The 17,212-nt window shown below is 46.3% G+C and overlaps 1 pseudogene; it reads left to right on the forward strand.

Annotated features, from left to right (window-relative positions):
* Window positions 1-12,884: 12,884 nt before the first annotated feature.
* Window positions 12,885-13,002, forward strand: LOC126199820 (5S ribosomal RNA; annotated as a pseudogene).
* Window positions 13,003-17,212: the final 4,210 nt, after the last annotated feature.

The raw sequence follows: 17,212 nt of genomic DNA on the forward strand, positions 1-17,212 counted from the left end.
TGTGAAAAGAATGCAATTTTATATATGAAGTTCCCGTATTCACCTTACAATCTCTTCTGCAAATTTATTTACGATCCCATGTTTTCCTTTGTCTTCCCTCTTCATGCCTTTTATGAAGATATTAAGAAGTACCACATACACTGAGGTGACGGAAGTCACGGGATAGTGATACGCACATATACAGATGGCTGTAGTATCGCGTACAGAAGGTATAAAAGGGCAGCGCATTGTCGGAGCTCTCATTCGTATTCTGGTGATTGACGCGAAAAGTGTTTACGACGTGATTATGCCCGCACGACGTGAATTAACAGACTTCGAGCGCGGAAAGGTAACTGGAGCTAGACGCATGGGATTTTCCATTTTGGAATTTGTTAGCGAATTCAGTATTTCGAGATCCACAATGTCAAGAATGTGACGAGAATACCACGGACAACGAAGTGGCCGACGGCCTTCACTTAACGAACGAGAGCAGCGGCGCTGGCGTAGAGTTGTCAGTGCTAACAGACAAGCAACACTGCGTGAAATAAACGCAGACGTACGACGAAAGTATCCGTTACGACAGTGTGGCGAAATAAGGCGTTAATGGGTTGAGGCAGCAGACGTCCGACGTGAGTGCCTTTGCTAACGCACGAGGTCGCCTGCAGCGCCTGTCCTCGTCTCGTGACCATCTCGGTTGGACCCTAGACTACTGGGAAACCTGGCAAGGTGAGTCCAGCTCATGGTAGGCTTCGACTGTGGCGGCCGAGAGCGAGAAGGAGACAGGGGCGCACAGGCCGTCCCTCCCGTCCGACCAGGTAAACCCTTCCGTGAAACTCCGAGCACCGTCAAACAGACCCTGAAAGATACAAGGTACAGTTGTTTCAGAGGTTTGAAAGTTTGTACGTACTGGGAACACTATTAATTCATCTCTACCTCACTGACGTCGTTGCTCATCTTCATTTATTTCGTTTGTTTCATGCTCTGTTGACCTCATTGTTTCGTCTGAGTGCAACTGAATAAATACTGCCTGTTGGCTTCTGCCGCGGGTTCTTTGGCCGACGTTCGTCTGATGATTTTTCTGACGTTTTACCAGCACGAGTGGCTTTTTTTTTAATAAATACTGTTGACATTTTGGGACGTCCATTTTACTTCAGTATATTTTAAGGATTCTCCACTCGCCAAGTGTGTCGGCCTTATTTTGCTGTTGAGGAAACTGTTCAATTTTCAGTTCAATAAATCATCAAAAAAAGATACATACAAGTAAAAGAATTAAAAAACTTTGCCACTGAAAATGCTTCTTAATAAATATGAGTGAAACATGCACGGGAAAATAACTGCATTTGTCTGCTCACGTGCAGACATAACCTGAAAAATCACAGATATAGTAGTTACCACTATCGGAAGACTGACATGCCAGTAACATTAAATATATTGTTTCTTCGTTTTTTTCTTCATCTTTTAACATTTTAGCTCGCTTAGTTAATCTCTCGAACTTCTCTTTAGTTCACTGACTTATCTTTTCCGTGGAACGATAGATACTCAGTAACAACAGAAATTAGTCTTGTCTTGCTTGTAGTACGTTGCGTCAAACTATTTTAAATATATCTTGATCAGTCTTCCAATATTTTCTTACCAGCGTACCAGTGGCTTTTCCCCGTGTCAAGTTGTCTGCGAGCTAGCTATCTAACTTTAAAATTCTCATCTCGGCTGTTGGCGCCTTTTGCCTTTATGTGCTGCTGTTGCTCTTGTTCCTCCGGCCTCGCCGCCTCGTACGTGGGGCACGGTACCGCCATTGCTACAGAAAATTTTATTAAAAGTTCGTTTTTCCCATCTTGCTATTTGGGGTTGTGTGTGTGTGTCATCTTGTTGACGTAATTGAATCTTTCTTCTTTCCGTAGCACGTCTCTTCAATTTGTGGAGCAGATGCTGTTTGCTAAAGAAACTCAACTCTTATTATCATTTTTTTTTCCGGGACGACTCGGCTGATTCGAAAGCAGTTAAGTTTCTTTTTTTCTTCTTTACCTGTTTTGCGTTATGCAGTAGTATTCGCAGGTGAATCTAAGTTTTCAATGTCTTGTGAATTGTAGTCTCACTATCAACATTATCTGTTGCGTATAATTTCTTATTTATCTTTCAAATGGCAATTTGTTTTCCGTGAAATCAAAATAGCTCTTCTTATAGATTACTTCATCTAATTACAGAGAATCTTTGAGTGGCTATTTTCGACAATATTTTTAATAGAGTGCTTAACAGCGAAATGCGACGATATTCAGTGAGTATCTTCTATCCACTGTTCCAAACGTGGGCTTCATTATGACGAATTTCCAGTGATCCGGGCTTCCTTTTGCGGCCTAGCAATTGCTGCTATTTAACAGACGCGTATTAAATCATTCTTTGTTAATATTGATGCTTGTTGGTGCTGGCCTATTTTCAGTTTTTCACACTGCCTCCTCTCGTTCTATTTTTCATGACACATTTATTATGTCGTACTTTTTCAATCAACGCGACGTCATTCCTACGTAATTATCTATTCAGTCTAGACGCGATATCCTTTCTGCTATAAGTAACGTTTCGTGCAGCTGAAATCTCCATTTCTCCTGTTTAACTCCCCTCAAGTTGTCTATCTGTATCGTTCGTTTTTACTTTTCAGTCCGGCTCGACAACTGAGCGGTCAGCGCGGCCGAATGCTGTCCAAAGGTGCCCGGGTTCGATTCCCGGCTGGGTCGGAGATTTTCTCCCTTCAGGGGACTCATCCCCATCGACGCGCAAGTCGCCGAAGTGGCGTCAACTCAAAAGAGTTGCACCAGGCGACCGGTCCACCCGATGGGAGGCGCTAGCTACATGACATTTCATTTCATTTCTTACTTTTCAGTGCCTCGCAGACATATGAAGTTGTGCTGGTTTTATGCAGGTTGGCGCAGCTAACAAAGTGGTCCGCGCCTATTAATCATCAACGACATGGTCAAAATTTATGGTATATGCAGGTTTTGACGAGAAAAGAAAGTGACAGAAGTGAGAGCTCCAAGTGATCAGGCGTTCAAAAGAAAATAGCGGTTTTGATGCGGCTCAGGCGAAGCAAAAGCCATTTATGTTACCGTAGTTTCAAGCCAGCGGTTGATCCAGTGGGAAAAGGACAGAGCGGTAATGCGAGGGTCGTGACATCAAGTCCTTATGTGGAAACATTTTTAATTTTTTTTTAGTTTTTTTTTAATTTTTACGTTAGGTACACTGCCGTTACACCGAAATAACGCTCTGTGTACACTAAGGTGACAGAACTCATGGGATACATCCTAATATGGCGTCGGACCTCCTTTTGCCCTGCGTAATGTTGCAAGCCGACGCGGCTTGGCCGCGGCCGGCCATTGCAAGTCCCCTGCAGAAATACTGAGCCACGCCGCCTCTATCGCCGCCCATAATTGTGGAAGTTTTTCTGTGAAGGCTTTCGTGCACAAACTGACCTGTCGATTATGTCCCATAAATGTTCGTTGGGATTCATATTGGGCGATGTGGGTGGCGAAATCATTCGCTGTAATTGTTCTTCAAACCAGTCACGAAAAATTGTGGCCCGGTGATGTAGCGCATTTTCATCCATGAAATGCCATTGTTGTTTGGGAACATGAAGTCCATGAATGGCTGCAAATGATCTCCAAATAGCCGAACGTAACCGTTTACATTCAATGATATTCAGTGAATGATCGGTTCAGTTGAACCAGAGGACTCCCTCCATTGCATGTAAACACAGCACACACCATTAGGGATCCGCCACCAGCTTGTATAGTACCTCGTTGACAACTTGGGTCCTTGGCTTCAAAGTTAGGTATCACCAAGAGTAATTGAAGTTATTGCTATTCCGCGACGCAGATCCGCTGAACTGACAAAATCAGAATAGACGGCCCCATATTGCACCCTGTCGTACGGGTAGCGCGCGGAAACACTCCGCTACGTCCCTGAACTGCCGAAGAAGTAAGTCTCCATAGACTTCCGGACAGGGGCGGATGATTTATTTTCTCCACTGAAAACAAGAGCATTTCGTATACTATTACCATTTTCAACGTCATATGTTTGCGAAACCAGATTTTCAGCGTTGGCTGCCTTGAAGACAAAATATGAATCTCAGCTGAGCACAGAAAAAGTACTCAGAGTATCTATGTGTAACATTAAACACTCCTTCGAAAAACTTGGCTCTGGAAGCCAGTACGAAGGGAGCTGCCACCAATTACTAAACATGTTTTTAACTTGGTACTGAATAGTTAATTATTAAATGCACAGTGCAATACTGATAACAGTTCAACGGCTGGTGCCGGCGGAGTTTCGAGTGCTCCCTCGGGCACGGGTGTGTGTGTGTGTGTTTGTCCTTAGGATAATTTAGGTTAAGTTGTGTGTAAGCTTAGGGACTGATGACCTTACCAGTTAAGTCCCATAAGATTTCACACACATTTGAACATTTTTTATAGAGTTCAATTTATAACCGCATTGTGTAAGAGTAAATTTTAACTTTTTGTGTCAGAATGTCTTTTTCTTTTCTCTTCTCTTCTTCCAGTAAATTGATCAATTTTTGAATTCAAATTTTTTCTTTTCTGAAATCTGGCCCGCTCCCCCATTCAGTGTTATTAATACCCTCCCCCCCCCCCTTCCGTCGTACGGGAGCGCGCGCGAGACGTTGAGAATCGCTGTGCTGATGAGCTGTTGGCAATGCCTTACTTGGCGCTTTGCCATTCTTCGCACCGCCTGCGAGTGGGGTGTAGTGAGCATGTCGATCAAACCATCCTGTTTACTCTACGTACACACGAACAAGAACACTTTCATACAGAGTACACTTTCAAATTTTTGTTGTGTGACGTAATGTGGCAGAATTAAATTAAAAATGGAGTCGCTCAAGATTTTTCGAGATATTTCCCTTAGTGTAAGACAAATGTCGGAAGTGGAAACGGGCTCGCAAATATTTCCAGCTGGGACTCACGCTGTGCTGCTACCAGTTCGCCTGTTATTGGGATGAAAAGTCCCTGACTTGACGAGTACCCTCCACCACACACCGTGAAGTGGGTCGGGAAGTGTAGATGGTAAGATAAAGACCTCTCGAAATGCGAGACACCGCCATGGGTGGGCGACAGACGTCAGAGGGCAAGAGGCTGTGCTGGCCCGGCGAAATGAATTCAGGGGGGGGGGGCTTTAGGGAGGGGGGGGGGGGGGGCGGCCGGCCGGCTGGCTGGCTGGCAAGCTGCCGGAATGCGGAATGGCTCCAACTCTCCGAGCACTCGGCGCAGGCCGGAACTTAGCACTCGCCAGGCGGGCCTCCACAAATATCTAATTACGAGGGGGCTGGGGGGTTGGCGCTGGAGGGGTGAGGTGGGGGAGCAGGAGAGGGCGACAGGGTAGGAGGGCAGAGCGTGGGGGTGGGGCGCTCCAGCACCCTGCCAGGCGCCCAGAGCAGTCCGCCGTAAAACGTGGGATCAGGGTCAGCCTCCTCGGGCACTCCCACCGATGCACCGACGGAGCGCCGCCCTTCGAACCACTGCACTCCGGATTACAAGGACTACGAGTACTGGGCGGCCGTAACGGTACACGGCGACAGTTTCGTCATTTACTTTTTATTATCTGCCGGCGGCAGTGCCTCAGCGGTAACTCCGGTTCCCGTCAGATCACCCAAGTCAAGCGCAGTCGGGCTGGGCTAGCACTTGCATGGGTCACAATTCGGTCTGACCAGCGCTGTTGGCAAGCTGGGTGCACTCAGCCCTCGTGAGGCAAACTAAGGAGCTACTTGATTGGGAAGTAGCTGCTCCGGTCTTGTACACTGACATACGGCCGGGAGAGCGGTGTGCTGACCACATGCCCCTCCGTATCCGTATACAGTGACGCCTTTGGTGTGAGGATGACAGGGCGGCCGGTCGGTACCGTTTGGGCCTTCATGGCCTGTCCAGGCGCAGTTTAGTTAACTACTGTGTCCAACTGTTACTTTCATGAGAGCTACTTTCTTATTGTTTAATTTGTTCGTTTGATTTGGCGGAACAAACAGCGAGGCTCAAATGGCTCTGAGCACTATGGGGGACTTAACACCTGACGTCATTAGTCCCCTAGACTTAGAACTACTTAAATCTAACTAACCTAACGACATCACACACATCCATGCCCGAGGCAGGAGTCGAACCTGCGACCGTAGCGGTCGCGCGGTAAACAGCGAGGTCATCGGTCCCATAGGATAAGGGAAGAATGAGGAAGGCATTCGGACGTGACCTTTCAAAGGAACAGCACTGGCCTGAAGCGATTTAGGAAATCACGGAAAACCTTAATCAGGACGGGAAGACGTGGGTTTGAACCGTCGTCCTTCCGAACCCGAGCCCAATGTGGTAACTACTGCACCACCTCATTCGGTTTGTTTTGTTTCGAGTGTGTGTGTGTGTGTGTGTGTGTGTGTGTGTGTGTGTGTGTGTGTTGTAAAGCGAACCTCGACAATGTTAGTGGTGTACTTACTTACTCTGATAAAAGACCCACGAAATCCATTAGAAAAAGTGTAACTTGTACTCTAATTAAATTTTATTAAAAATAATGAAAAATCTTAGAACTGCATACAAAATAAGTTAGCATGTGAAACTCTGTATTGTGCAGTGTAGTGGACAGAGCTACAAATCGTGGCGCCACAGTAAGTGTCTTACAGTTCCAACAAAGAAAACTAACGAAAGTGTGGATTCTGCATAAAATTACAACCTGAACTTCGAAAGAATAACTGTCCAAGATGCTTCTACTAAAATGCCCTTTACATTTAGCTATGCAAACAGGCTAAATAAAATCCCAAATATTAGACGATACACACCTGAATGTAACACTGCACTGTAAGAGTGAGAATGTCTGCAAAAGAAATGAAATCTATACTGAACATTACCCAAAGTGGCCCTGAAGATAATTTTGAAAGCTAACGCTTAACTGTAAGTGATGTTTCTACGTCCTAACTTTGATGTTAAAGTGGCCGTAACAAATTTTGATAACTTACCTTGTCGCAAGAAAAACTCGGTACTGCTAGAAAGTAGTGAAAATAAGAATGCACCGCAGCAGCAAAACAATCAAAGAAAAATCTTGCCGGCCGGCCAGTGTGGCCGAGCGGTTCTAAGCGCTCGCAGGTTCGAATCCTGCCTCGGGCATGGATGTGTGTGATGCCCTTAGACTAGTTAGGTTCTAGGGGACTGATGACCTCAGCAGTTAAGTCCCATAGTGCTCAGAGCCATTTTGAGCCCAAAAATCTTGCCAAGTGCAAAGCAAGAAAAAACAACTATGCTAAACACATCGCGCTTTATGTGGTGAGCAATTACATTCCGATAAAGTGCAGTGCGACGGCACACAATCTGAAAATCAAACTTCCCTGAGGAGACACTGGAAGAAACTCGACTTGCTAAGTCATTGAAAAGAGACTAGCATTCAAAAAACTGTATTATGAACCTCATTCTTTAGCAATTACAACTATCTTTACAAAACTCACTTTTCACAAAAAATATGACTGTCATGAAATTAGTTAATGAAATGGTAAAGGAGTGGTGAATGTATAACTCTGAGTCCAAGCTACGTGAGGAGATAGCTTTTGTTTACTCACGTTTCGACAGTCACACTAACTAACCCACACTAACAAACTCATGATAAATTACTAGAGACCAAACAATGCAGCGACAATAATACCTGAGTATCTTCACAGTCCTCGAATCGATCTTTGCAAAATCACATTTCTGCAAAATCACATTTCCGAACAGCGACATCCTCCGCGTTTGCGTCTCTGTGTTCTGCTAGTTACTTCCTGACCGTTCAACAGCGTGTCCAATATAGGGATGGCGGTTATCTTTGAAACAAATGTTTCTCGGTTATATGGTTTCTTTTTTTTTTTTTTCATGCCTGTTTAATCAGACTGTTAAAACCGCTAAAAATAACCAGTGTCAGAAATATTAGATTTTCAGTTTTATATTCCTATTATTTCTTGCAATGAAAGTAGAAATCGAAATAGAATCAAACTATTAAATTAAATAGGCAATTAAAAGAACACTTAGTACATCCACCGTCCGCTACTTTTCTGGAAAAGTGGTTGAATACTACCGAAAATCACCAGCATTCTCCTATTGGTTCTAACTTTTTGAAACCCTGCTTAAAAATCAAGTTGTAATCGTGGATTATACCGCTGTACGAACAATCAGTGCTACAGGGTGAAAACTGAAGTTGACCAATTCTATTTTGCGTGTTAATTTATCCGTTTTCAAGGGCTACAAGCAGATAAAAGCAGCAGGTCAGCTACTTTCTATATTTATTGTATATTGTGAATTAATTGTTGATAAGTTTTTAATTTATCAGTTACCATAATTTCCTTCCAAGTCTTTAATTTTTTGTACTTTATTGCTACGTCACTTCGTAAAAATATTCACGCCGTTCTGCAATATCAACGGATGTCCGGCGACCACAGCGAGAAACCACCGTATAGACCAGGTGGGGGCGAGTCTTGCACCCTGAGCCAAGACACACGGTAACAGGGACATTACTGCCTCAGCGGTGCTACCCCGGTTATTATGCCATGTGTTGAACCTTCCTGGCAGATTAAAACTGTGTGCCCGACCGAGACTCGAACTCTGGACCATTGCCTTTCGCGGCCAAGTGCTCTACCAACTGAGCTACCGAAGCACGACTCACGCCCGGTACTCACAGCTTTACTTCTGCCAGTACCTCGTCTCCTACCTTCCAAACTTTACAGAAGCTCTCCTGCGAACCTTGCAGAACTAGCACTCCTGAAAGAAAGGATACTGCGGAGACATGGCTTAGCCACAGCCTGGGGGATGTTTCCAGAATGAGATTTTCACTCTGCAGCGGAGTGTGCGCCGATATGAAGTCTCGGTCGGGCACACAGTTTTAATCTGCCAGGAAGTTTCATATCAGCGCACACTCCGCTGCAGAGTGAAAATCTCATTCATGCCATGTGTTAGTTGCTCGTTTTTGTCGGCATTTTTATTAAAAGAGCACCTATCGCATTTGTCCATTTTCTGTAACAACTGAGTATTTCAAACCAACCCCAATTCTACGAGTAAAAATTACTCTCAAAACGACGTATTTTAGCACTGCTACTATGGCTAATCAATATTTCGGTTTTTCTACTCGCTTATTAGCAAAAAACAAAAAAAAACAACTGTTATAACCGAGACCAAACAAATACCGGTTATTCAGAACTAAAACATCGGTTTCGACCGGTCGGTTTTTCCCATCCCTAGTCTAATACCCGACTCTCTCACTTACTTCCCACTGAACGCTACAGCAACGACAACGCTACCGACAACTAAAAATCACACTGTTTGTATCTGTGGCGTAACATATCGAATATTAAAGAGTTCTGTTTGAAAAGCATTCAGTGTACAGATATGAAGAAAACACATCGAATAAAAAGAGAGCTCACACCACTTTTATTGAATATCAGATCCAAGCTAGACGTTTTACATGTGTTGCAAAACGATTCATTCCATTACACGAAGTTATACCATCCTACAAAGGTAGCAACTTGGGGTAAATTTTAAGATATGCGTAGGAAGTGTCCGGCCCAAGTCCGTGACCGCATTGTCGGCCTCACTTTAAGCAGAGTGCAGGATGTCTTCACAGCAGCACTAGGAATGGGACAGTGGCGGGTTCCCCTCCCCAGGATAGGGTGAGTGGACCTACAAGAGTGTTTAAGGTACTGGAAAGAATCAACATCCGTGCCCATATCGGGAACTGAACCTGGAACCTCCACGACAAGAGTTACGTCGTCCACCTGCTACACCACCATAGCCTCCTTGACCCACGAACAGCTTTAAAAAGTTTTTATTTTCGAAAAAACCCTACAGTTTTAAATGGGTGCACCTTTTACATGCATTCACATATATTCTTTATTACTTTTTGCAGTTACGATTAAGGATGGAAATTTCAATTACATTTGACAAATATTGTCCCCTCCACCTCACTTACAGCAAAGACCCAGACGTCAGCCTGCACAACCGCTTCCACCAACAAAAGCAACCCAATAAAATTAAAGCAAAAACGTGTAGACTTTGAAGTACCCCACTCGCTCCTACTGGCATGTGTGGATCAGGAAGTCACTTCCAACACTGATCAATCGGAGCTAATCACGAGGACACAGATGAACAGAGTGGGCGGCCCTGTAAACACGGCTTCCTTCACCGAGCAGGACGGGTAGGCGCAAAGCGCATTCACCCGGAAGTCAGACGAAAAGACAACCTATTTTCAGAAGGTGGTCCCCCCAAAGGTCGCAAGTATTTGAAGCACGTCACGATTCATCGTTAAGAGCTGCAGCTAAAATTTCTGTATTGAACAACCACTTTCGGTCGACGGACTATCATCAGGTTCATAAAAGCATTCAGAACAACACACCAGGCAATATAAAACGAATGGCGTCAGACAACAAAAACGATGAATTCGTAACTGTTGTCACATCATAATAAAATTTCATAGTCAATCATAAAATGTGTCAGACAATCGCTGACGCAATTTCAGAGATTTACACTTCTATACTAAACAAAAATTTACATTTTTATTTATATAGATGTGACGTCAGTGACGAATTCATGGAATTTATTCTCTGACGCCATTGATTTTATATCGCCTGTATGTTGTTGTAAATGCCTTTGTGAACCTGATGATGGTCCATGGAAACTGGGTGTTCAAAATGGCTCTTCGCACTATGGGCCTTAACATGTGAGGTCATCAATCCCCTAGACTTAGGACTACTTAAACGTACCTAACATCCCGAGGCAGAATTCGCACCTGCGACCGTAGCGGCAGCGCGGTTCCGCACTGAAGCACCTAGAACCACTCGGCCACAACGGCCGCATAAACTGGGTGTCACAAAAGAAATTTTCTCAGCAGCTCCTGGCACTAAACCATGACGTTCGTCGAAGGGACAACACTTGGTCACCGAAAATGTGGAAATAAATATCCTGGCAACCTGAATGAGCGGGCTTAAGTTATGGTACGACAAACATCCCTAGAAAAACGCAGAACCATCTGCGGCCTTAAGTATACAATACTCAACATCACGGGCCGTACCTGCGTTAGACACCTTACATCATTTGAAAAGACGCACAATCCCGAGTGGTCAGTCTGCAATAAACGCCTCCTATCAATAATCGTCCACATTCTGTGCCGTTTCGCCCAAAGAAGACGAGCATATATATGTCCCCCTGTAAGCAGTGGGCCCTTCGGAGGTATCTTGCTGCCGATGTAGCTTGCATGCATTTCCCTTCGTAATGGCCGCTCGTAAACTGGTTGACATGGACCTGCAATTCCTGTCGATTTTGAAAACGATTGTCATTGACAAGGCGCGACCGTTATCTCCGGTCGCTATAGGTTACTATCCTTTTAAGGTAACTGTTCTTACGCCGCGCTTCGTGGCTGCGAATGGTACACCGTACCTGTGTAAAAACACTGGACAGTCAGCGTTGATACGCCAGCGAAGTAGACACCTTCATTCCTGGTGTGGTCACGTCTTCCCGTCGACCCATCTTACTGCGGTAACTGTATAAAACCGATTGGCACACGCACACCACTTCCCTGGCATGCCTTGCGTCAGCGGTGGTGCGTCAATGACAGTAAGGTGGGAGCAACATCTGCAGCACTGCAAAGCGACCAGTATATTCTTATCAGTGGGAGGGTAGGGGGGCGTGAGAGTGGGAGGAGGCTGGTTGACTAATCTCTCGTCCGGAAACGGCCAGCAGAAGCGGAACAACGTAGTTGGACGTGTATGATTCTACGCTAAGCTGCTCGGTCATCAAGAGCGTCAAAAAGAAAAATCACTACGTCACGTTTCACCGCGGTAGGTGGAAACTTGGTGTGGCAGTACGCAGGCCTACGTAAATCCTCACTGGTGCCAAACCTTTAAGGGCAGCGGTGGTCGATGTTTAGAGATACTCCACGTCATAAAGGCGCTTTTTCGCGTTCGTGCCTGTGGCGCTAAGAGGCGCGGGCTGTTCAGATTAATAACGCACAGCTCGGCGGCGCCGACCGACACACGCGAGACGCGTGCAATATTGCGGCGAGCACTGTGTGTGCACACACAGCAGGGCGCCCGGCGCCACAGATCTGGCGACCGTGTCGGGCGTAATGAGGCGGCGCCTGCCGGCGCACAGAAGCCGCTGCCCGCTACACACAGGCCGGACAGCGGGGGAGGGAGTGGCGTTATCTGCGCCCGCCGCGCCGCGCGCCTAATCCGGCTCCCCGTCCACACCCGCCCCGGCTTAAAACTCGCCGTCTGCCGCGCTGATAAGCTGGCGCGGCCCTCCTTCCGGCTACCTCGTCCGCGCCGCTTCAATAAGCCCAGCCCGCCCAAGTACCGCGTCGTCACTCACAACGTTATTAGCAGACGTCCGCGACGCCAGCTCATGGCTTGCGAATATTTTTGTTCTTATTTGACAAAGCTGACCGCAGATCTGGCAAGGTGGCATCACCGTTATGTTTACGCCCGAGAAAAGGATGATCATGGGAGAAGGCAACAGCGAACGGTTTACAAGCGGATCTCTGTCATATGCTACACGTCTCTACCCTAAAGCTCTATAATCCAAACGTGATCGGCACTTTTGTCTGACCATACTTCTCGCATAGTATCACTATAAAATCATTAATGAACGTATTCTTCAAACAGCGCCACCAACCACAATTTCTTCTGTTAACTTGTTAAACAACTTAACACTCCATGCTACATATTTCGAGCTTAAAACTTACAAATACAGAAAAACATTTAGGAAAGAACGACAGTAGGATTTCCGCAGTGGAGCGAGTGAACGACAGTACAAGCCTTATTATCTGATGATGACCAATGACTGCCGAAACCGGTAATTTCGTTTTGGAAATTGCGTGACTGCACCACACGATACTTCAATTTCATTTACAAAAACTTTTCCCCGGGAAACGGCCTTGCCGCAGTGGATACACCGGTTCCCGTGAGATCACCGAAGTTAAGTGCTGTCGGGCGTGGTCGGCACTTGGATGGGTGACCATCCAGGCCGCCATGCGCTGTTTCCATTTTTGGGGTTCACTCAGCCTCGTGATGCCAACTGAGGAGCTACTCGACCGAATAGTAGCGGCTTCTGTCAAGAATACCATCTTACGACCGGGAGAGCGGTGTGCTGACCACACGGCCCTCCTATCCACATCCTCCATGAGGATGACACGGCGATCGGATGGTCCCGGTAGGCCACTCGTGGACTGACGACGGTGTGCTTTTTTTTACAAAAACTTTTTACACAGATACACATAGATCTTACAGTATTTGCATTTTTATGTCAAATATTTTTGAAATCCCACTTTCGCTTATTGACAAGGTTGTTCCTTGAAATATCTACATTTATGAGGGCATAATGAAAAATAATGTTTCCGAATTTTTTATGTTAAAACTCTTAAAGTTTTTTTTAAATACAACAAACGTTATGAACATTCTACATATTTATCTTTCACGTCTACGTATTTGCAGCCCCCTCCCACTAGAGGGGACCCGAACTGTAGCTTGTAACATGGCGTTTTGTAACGTATCTACGTGTGTGTGTGTGTGTGTGTGTGTGTGTGTGTGTGTGTGTGTGTGTGTGTGTGTGTGTGAGAGAGAGAGAGAGAGAGAGAGAGAGAGAGAGAGAGAGAGGCCCTCAGAAAACTGGAAGCACGAATTCGAAGAGTTCGTCCGTACATGGAGTGTCCCTTCCTTCAGCACGACAACGCCAGACCGCACACACGAGCGCTGCCACATCTGCAACAATCCGACGCCTTGGACTCACTGTCTTCGATCATTCTCCATACAATCTCGACTTGGCCCCATACGATTTTCATATCTTTCCAAAACTTAAAGAACACCTTCGACGAATTCACTTTGATAGTGATGAATCAGTGAAAGCACAGATGATGATGATGTGGCTCCTTCAACTTGGTGATACATTGTACGATGACGTTGTCAAGAAGTTAGTCGCTCGTTGGGAGGTATGTGTTCGTCGCCAGGGTTACTACGTCAAGAAATACATATGTAGACATGAAAAATAAAGGTTTTGTAATGTTAATGTTCGTTTCATTTCAAAAAGCTTTAAGTGTTTTAACAAAAAGAAAAAATCAGAGGCATTACTTTTCAGTACGTCCTCGTACACACATACTCCGGAAGCCACCATAGGGTGCATGGTTACAGAATCACCCGCAATTTGCCCACATTCCGATTCACTTATCTCCAACAAACTGCACTCACAGCTACACAGGAAACTGTTCGGACTGCAACACTTGCAACATATTGACGACATTGTGCAGGTGCTGTTCTCGTTCAGATACAAGAAGACAACCTGCAGGGTGCGCCGGCATCCGCATTTATGTTCAAGCATGCATTTCTCGAGGTGTACCCATATTTTTGTCCAGCCCCTGAATACTGGTGGCGGTACAACTTTTCTACTGCCCGTCGCAACTGCCGGTAGTCCACTAAACTTCCTGAGCAGTGCTTTGCGAAAAAACTTCATCCTACCTAGAGCGATCCCACTTGCGTCCACGAAGCATCTTCGTAATGCTCATACGTTGAGCAAACCTAACAAATCTAGCACCAACTCCCTCAATTGCTTCGACGTCTTCCTTTAATCCGACCTCGTGGAGACCCTAAATACTCGACTCAAGAATAAGTCGCGCAAGTTTTCTGCACGCGGTCTCCTTTATAGATGAGCCATATCTTTCTACAGTTCTAGATCGACCATTCGCGTCTCGTGCAATCGACCTTATCTACTGGGGACATGATGGCCGCCTTCCAGTACCATTCCCAAAGTCGGTATCCTTGTAGACAACTTAGCCACCCGGTCAACAAGTTCGTTCCCTGGGATTCTATGACGACCTAGGCTCCAGACAAACGCGACCGACCATCCACCTTGATGGAGATCACGGGGGACATCATGGACTGTCACAACCAATGGAGGTCGACGGTAGCACTTGTCGACAGCCTGAAGACTACTGAAGGACTCAGTGCCGATTAAGATTGTCTCGCCGGTGCAAGAACGAACGAGACTGAGGACTCGAGAGAGACCACCAATACTGCAGTAAATACACTTCATGCCTTGGACAGGGAGTGTAGTTGATTGCACTTAGTACGTGTGTGTGTGTGTGGGGGGGGGGGGGGGGGGGGGAGAAGACCTGTTCGTCTGTCGACTACTGAACCCGGAAATTCATTAACGACAGTCACGAAGAGGTGACGAAAAACCATGGTGTCAACCGAGTCTTACGGTCCAAAGGATAGGTCGGGACACATCCGAGGACGTCGTACACACCATGAGGTGTTCGCTTTCGCTCCCTGAGAAGTGGCTGAAGTGGGTAACATGGAGCTGAGAGCAGAGACGCCGTATGCGAGCTGTGATCGTCAATCCTCCTGGGCCTCTGCTGTAGGAGGTGGATCCCCTGCCTGGAAAAAGGAGACGGTAGTTCGGATGCTGAGAAGAGCAACGAATATGTATCGCATAGCTGACCAGCAGCTGTTGGCGCCTGATCTGTAAGTGAAGAACCCCCCCCCCCCCCCCGCCCACAACTTCCGCCAGTATGTTGTCTACAGAACTGGTCCGAATCGTACCTGTCGCAAGTTGGACCCCACAATGGTTTACTGGGCCCAGCATCTGCAATACTAAAGACGATGCCGAGCCATATGCTACAATCCCATGATCAAGACGGGACATAACCACAGCTTCGTAAAGCCACCCCAGCTAGTGTTACTGAGACAGCCAAGGGTATTAAGCGAGACCAACACGTTCGCTCAAGTTGGCGAAGATGGATTAGCCACGTCAACCGGGCATCGACGACCAGCCCCAAAAAGCGATAAGACTCCGCCACATTGGCTGAATAGAAGGCCGGCCGGGATGGCCGAGCGCTTCTGGGCGCTACAGTCTGGAACCGCGCGACCGCTACGGTCGCAGGTTCGAATCCTGCCTCGGGCATGGATGTGTGTGATGTCCTTAGGTTAGTTAGGTTTAAGTAGTTCTAAGTCTAGGGGACTGATGACCTCAGATGTTAAGTCCCATAGTGCTCAGAGCCATTTGAACTCAATCACTCAGTGATTTTATGTACGAATTTTCTTGGGTGCTCGGTAAAATCTTTCGCTAACGTACGCGGTGAAGTCGTATTCACAGGCATGGATCTTTTTACAGACTCACGAAATTGTGCTAGCTTTTACTTGTGAACATTTCCGCGTTATTTTTTGAACCGAGGGTGCAGTAATTTTGGTTCCTCATATTTTCCGAATTTTGTTATTAAATAACGGTTTTTTCCATCCCTAATGCACTTACTTGACACACACTTCTCCAGAGTGTAATTTAAAATTAGTTTAAAGTTTGTCCATAGTTCCTCTACGTCGATCATATCTGAATTAAGTGATGTCCAATCACCCGTCTAAAGTAAGATGCTAACAACTCCTCCTTATCTGCTCTTTTCCGCATAAATACTCTATTAGGCTTATTGATGCGTTTTTTAACTTCACTAGCCATTGTCGCTATGATGATATACTGATCAATAACCCCTATACAGAAGCTGTCGATTACGTCAGACCTGTTTGTAGGTGCTAGATCTAAAACATCTCAACTGAATGTGGGTTTTCGAAATAGCTGTTCAGGACCTGTGTTCGGAGCCACTTCACTTCACAACGCTGTCTGTCCGTACTATTCTATCTATCGCTTGAGCCTTGTCCCGCAGTTACGCAGGGTCAGCCATCGTTAATCGGATTTGGCATGTTAATGTTGAAGGGGTGGCCGGATGCCATTCCTGCCGCCGCAGAATTGGTGTACCCCAGCCGTCTGCGTCGAGTGTAATCCACGGCATTGTGCAGAAGTGTTCAGATGTCTTCGAGTCGTGTAACTGAGGCGGAACATGGGGGCCAGCCCGGTATCCGCCTAGCGGGATGTGGAAAACCGCCTTAAAAACCACATCCAGCCTGGCCGGCACACCGGTCCTCGTCGTTAATCCGCTGGGCGGATTCGATCTGGGGCCGGCGCACCTACCCGAGTCCAGGAAGCAGCGCGTTAGCGCTCTCGCCTACCCTGGCGGGTTTCTGTCTGTCTGTCTGTCTGTACTACATGCAATGAATCCAAAGACGTCGCGCTGTATACTCGGTATGTTGAAATCGCCTCCAACGTATGCTGCAGGATCACGGTACTTCCGCGCTACTGAGCCAAGACCTTCACTGAATCATTCTACTACTATTACATCGGAATCCGGAGGACAGTGGAAACAATCCAGTGATTAA

The sequence above is a fragment of the Schistocerca nitens genome, chromosome 8 (assembly GCF_023898315.1).
Source record: "Schistocerca nitens isolate TAMUIC-IGC-003100 chromosome 8, iqSchNite1.1, whole genome shotgun sequence".
Lineage (NCBI taxonomy): Eukaryota > Metazoa > Arthropoda > Insecta > Orthoptera > Acrididae > Schistocerca > Schistocerca nitens.